The 4979-nt window shown below is 36.3% G+C and overlaps 1 non-coding gene across 1 annotated transcript; it reads right to left on the bottom strand.

Annotated features, from left to right (window-relative positions):
• Nucleotides 1–4042: 4042 nt before the first annotated feature.
• Nucleotides 4043–4150, bottom strand: LOC112753201 (small nucleolar RNA R71). Its single transcript, XR_003177595.1, has one exon. It is a non-coding gene; the product is annotated as a small nucleolar RNA R71 (small nucleolar RNA).
• Between the last annotated feature and the right edge of the window lie 829 nt (nucleotides 4151–4979).

The following is a 4979-nucleotide window of genomic DNA, read 5'->3' as shown; positions in this document are numbered from 1 at the left end:
GTATGTTTTTAGTAGGATCTAGTTACTTTTAGGGATGTTTCTAATAGATTTTGTGTTAAATTCACATTTCTGGACTTTACTATGAGTTTGTGTGTTTTTCTGTGATTTCAGGTATTTTCTGGCTGAAATTGAGGGACTTGAGCAGAAATCAGATTCAGAGGTTGAAAAAGGACTGCTGATGCTGTTGGATTCTGACCTCCCTGCACTCAAAGTGGATTTTCTGGAGCTACAGAACTTGAAATGGCGCGCTTCCAATTGAGTTGGAAAGTAGACATCCAGGGCTTTCCAGCAATATATAATAGTCTATACTTTGGCCAAGAATTGACGACGTAAACTGGCGTTCAACACCAGCTTTCTACCCAAATCTGGCGTCCAGCGCCAGAAAAGGATCCAAAACCAGAGTTGAACGCCCAAACTGGCACAAAAACTGGCGTTCAACTCCACAAATGGCCTCTGCACGTGCAACACTTAAGCTCAGCCCAAACACACACCAAGTGGGCCCCGGAAGTGGATTTATACATCAAATACTTACTCATGTAAACCCTAGTAGCTAGTTTATTATAAATAGGACCTCTTACTATTGTATTTGACATCTTTGGATTACCTTATGATCCTTTGATCACGTTTTAGGGGGCTGGCCATCTCGGCCATGCCTGGACCTTCACTTATGTATTTTCAACGGTAGAGTTTCTACACTCCATAGATTAAGGTGTGGAGCTCTGCTGTTCCTCAAAGATTAATGCAAAGTACTTCTGTTTTCTATTCAATTCTTCTTATTTCTCTTCTAAGATATCCATTCGCACCCAAGAACGTGATGAAGGTGATGATTATGTGTGACGCTCATCATTCTTCTTCCTTATGAACGTGTGCCTGACAAACACTTCTGTTCTACATGAATTAAGCTAGAATGAGTATCTCTTAGATCTCCTAACCAGAATCTTCGTGGCGTAAGCTAGAATGATGGCGGCATTCAAGAGAATCCGGAAGGTCTAAACCTTGTCTGTGGTATTCTGAGTAGGATTCAATGATTGAATGACTGTGACGAGCTTCAAACTCGCGAGTGTTGGGCGTTAGTGACAGACGCAAAAGGAGGGTGAATCCTATTCCAGCATGATCGAGAACCGACAGATGAATAGCCGTGCCGTGACAGGGTGCGTGAGCATATGATTCACTGAGAGGAGGGGATGTAGCCACTGACAACGGTGATGCCCTTGCATACAGCCAGCCATGGAAAGGAGTAAGACTGATTGGATGAAGATAGCAGGAAAGCAGAGGTTCAGAGGAACGAAAAGCATCTCCATTCGCTTATCTGAAATCCCTGCCAATGAATCTACATAAGTATCTGTATCCCTTTTATTGTTTATTTTAATCTAATAAAGTATCATGTTTAAATCCGCCTGACTGAGATTTACAAGGTGACCATAGCTTGCTCAAGCCAACAATCTCTGTGGGATCGACCCTTACTCGCGTAAGGTTTATTACTTGGACGACCCAGTACACTTGCTGGTTAGTTGAACGGAGTTGTGTCCACACATAGTAAAGAGCCATAATAATGATTCCATACAATAACAAAGAGTACTACATTAATGGGAACACAATTTCGTCCACCAAGTTTTTGGCGCCGTTGCCGGGGATTGTTTGAGTTTGGACAACTGACGGTTCATCTTGTTGCTCAGATCAGGTACTTTTCTTTTTATTTTATTTTCAAAAATCTTTCAAAAATATTTCAAAATTTTCTCACTTGTTTTCGAAAAAAAAAAAATAAAAAAAAATGTTTTCAAAAATAAATTATTCTATGGCTTCAGAATTTTTAAGAATGAATTCTAGTGTTTCATGAAGCATGATTGAAGCCTGGCTGGCTGTAAAGCCATGTCTCAATCCTTATACCCAAGAGAAGAGCTTCTTTATCTTTCTTAGCCAATTGGCTGTTAAATGTAAGGAATGTCAGGCGTGTCATGTCTGAGTTACATACTAAAGCTTGGCTGGCTATTAAGCCATGCCTGACCCTTTGATTGGAGCTTTAGAGCATAAGATTCCTGGAATTCATATTAAAAATTTTGGAATCCTTATTTTTCCTTTTAATTTTCGAAAAATATAAAATAAAAATCCAAAAAATTTAGAAAAACATAAAAATAAAAAATAATTTTCTGTTTCTTGTTTGAGTCTTGAGTCATATCATAAGTTTGGTGTCACTTGCATATGCATCTAGCATTTTTCGAAAATATCATGCATTCATAGTGTTCTTCATGATCTTCAAGTTGTTCTTGGTAAGTCTTCTTGTTTGATCTTGATGATTTTTTGTTTTGTGTCTTTTCATGTTTATCATATGCATTCTTGAATTCTTAGTGCGTAAGCATTAAAGAATTCTAAGTTTGGTGTCTTGCATGTTTTCTTTGCATTAAAAATTTTTCAAAATTATGTTCTTGATGTTCATCTTGACATTCATAGTGTTCTTGGTGTTCATCTTGACATTCATATCATTCATGCATGCATTCATTGTTTTGATCTAAAAATTTCATGCATTGCATAATTTTCATGTTTTTCATAAAAATTTCAAAAATAAAAAAATATCTTTCCCTTTTTCTCTCATCAATTTCGAAAATTGAGTTGACTTTTTCAAAAATTTTTAAAATCAAGTTGTTTCTTATGAGTCAAATCAAATTTTCAAATTTGAAAATCTTATCTTTTTCAAAATCTTTTTCAAAAATCAAATCTTTTTCAAAATTCTTAGTTATTTTCGAAAATTCCAAAAATATTTTTCAAAAATCTTTTTCTCATTTTAAATCATAATTTTCGAAAATAACTTAAACAATTAATGTTTTGGTTCAAAAATTTGAAGTTTGTTACTTGCTTGTTAAGAAAGATTCAAACTTTAAGTTCTAGAATCATATCTTGTGATTTCTTATGAATCAAGTCATTAATTGTGATTTTAAAAATCAAATCTTTTTCAAAACTAATTTCAATCATATCTTTTCAAAAATATCTTCTTATCTTATCTTTTTCAAAAATATCTTTCCAAAATATCTTTTCTAACTTCCCAACTTCTTATCTTTTCAAAAATTTGTTTCAACTAACTAACTAACTTTGTTTGTTTCTTAACTTTTTCAAAACTACCTAACTAACTCTCTCTCTCTCAATTTTCGAAAATATCTCCCCCCTTTTTCAAAATTTCTTTTTAATTAACTATTATTTTAAATTTTAAATTCTAATTTTCGAAAAAAAAAAAATTTCGAAAAAAAATACTAACAATTTTCAAAAAAACAATTTTCAAAAATCACTAACTCTTTTTGAAAATAATTTTCGAAAATTATTCCTCCCCCATCTCATTCTATTTATTCATTCATGTCCTAACATCTCATCTCACATTCCAATCCTCACAGTTGTGTTTCTTCCTTTACATCACATCCTTTATCTCCCCCTCTTCTTCTACTTACAAAGGGATCCCTATACTGTGGTATAAAGGATCTCTATTATTATTATCATTTTTCTGGCCATTCTTCCTTGTCATATGAGCAGGAGCAAGGATAAGAACATTCTTGTGGAAGCAGATCCAGAACCTGAAAGGACTCTGAAGAGAAAATTAAGAGAAGCTAAAATACAACAATCCAGAGATAACCTTTCAGAAATTTTCGAACAGGCAGAGGAGATGGCAGCCGAAAATAATAATAATGAAAGGAGGATGCTTGGTGACTTTACTGCACCTAATTCCAATTTACATGGAAGAAGCATCTCCATTCCTGCCATTGGAGCAAACAACTTTGAGCTGAAACCTCAATTAGTTTCTCTGATGCAGCAGAACTGCAAGTTTCATGGACTTCCATCTGAAGATCCTTTTCAGTTCTTAACTGAATTCTTGTAGATATGTGATACTGTAAAGACTAATGGAATAGATCCTGAAGTCTACAGGCTCATGCTTTTCCCTTTTGCTGTAAGAGACAGAGCTAGATTATGGTTGGATTCTCAACCCAAAGATAGCCTGAACTCTTGGGATAAGCTGGTCACGGCTTTCTTAGCCAAGTACTTTCCTCCTCAAAAGCTGAGCAAGCTTAGAGCGGATGTTCAAACCTTCAGACAGAAAGAAGGTGAATCCCTCTATGAAGCTTGGGAAAGATACAAACAGTTGACCAAAAAGTGTCCTTCTGACATGCTTTTAGAATGGACCATCCTGGATATATTCTATGATGGTTTATCTGAGCTATCAAAGATGTCACTGGACACTTCTGCAGGTGGATCCATTCACCTAAAGAAAACGCCTGCAGAAGCTCAAGAACTCATTGACATGGTTGCTAATAACCAGTTCATGTACACTTCTGAAAGGAATCCTGTGAATAATGGGACGCCTATGAAGAAGGGAGTTCTTGAAGTTGATACTCTGAATGCCATATTGGCTCAGAATAAAATATTGACCCAGCAAGTCAATATGATTTCTCAGAGTCTGCATGGAATGCAAGCTGCATCCAACAGTACTCAAGAGGCATCTTCTGAAGAAGAAGCCTATGATCCTAAGAATCCTGCAATAGCAGAGGTAAATTACTTAGGTGAACCTTATGGAAACACCTATAACTCAACATGGAGAAATCATCCAAATTTCTCATGGAAGGATCAAAAGCCCCAACAAGGCTTTAATAATGGTGGAAGAAACAGGTTTAGCAATAGCAAGCCTTTTCCATCATTAACTCAGCAACAGACAGAGAACTCTGAACAAAATGCTTCTAATTTAGCAAATCTAGTCTCTGATCTATCTAAGGCCACTGTAAGTTTCATGAATGAAACAAGGTCTTCCATTAGAAATCTGGAAGCACAAGTGGGCCAGCTGAGTAAAAGGATCACTGAAATCCCTCCTAGTACTCTCCCAAGCAATACAGAAGAGAACCCAAAAGGAGAGTGCAAGGCCATTGACATAAGCGCCATGGCTGAACCTGTAAGGGAAGGAGAGGACGTGAATCCCAAGGAGGAAGACCTCCTGGGACGTCCAGTGG

The sequence above is a fragment of the Arachis hypogaea genome, chromosome 15 (assembly GCF_003086295.3).
Source record: "Arachis hypogaea cultivar Tifrunner chromosome 15, arahy.Tifrunner.gnm2.J5K5, whole genome shotgun sequence".
NCBI classification, from domain to species: domain Eukaryota; kingdom Viridiplantae; phylum Streptophyta; class Magnoliopsida; order Fabales; family Fabaceae; genus Arachis; species Arachis hypogaea.
Note: the sequence above shows the minus strand (reverse complement) of the source record. Positions and strands in the feature narration are given on the sequence as shown.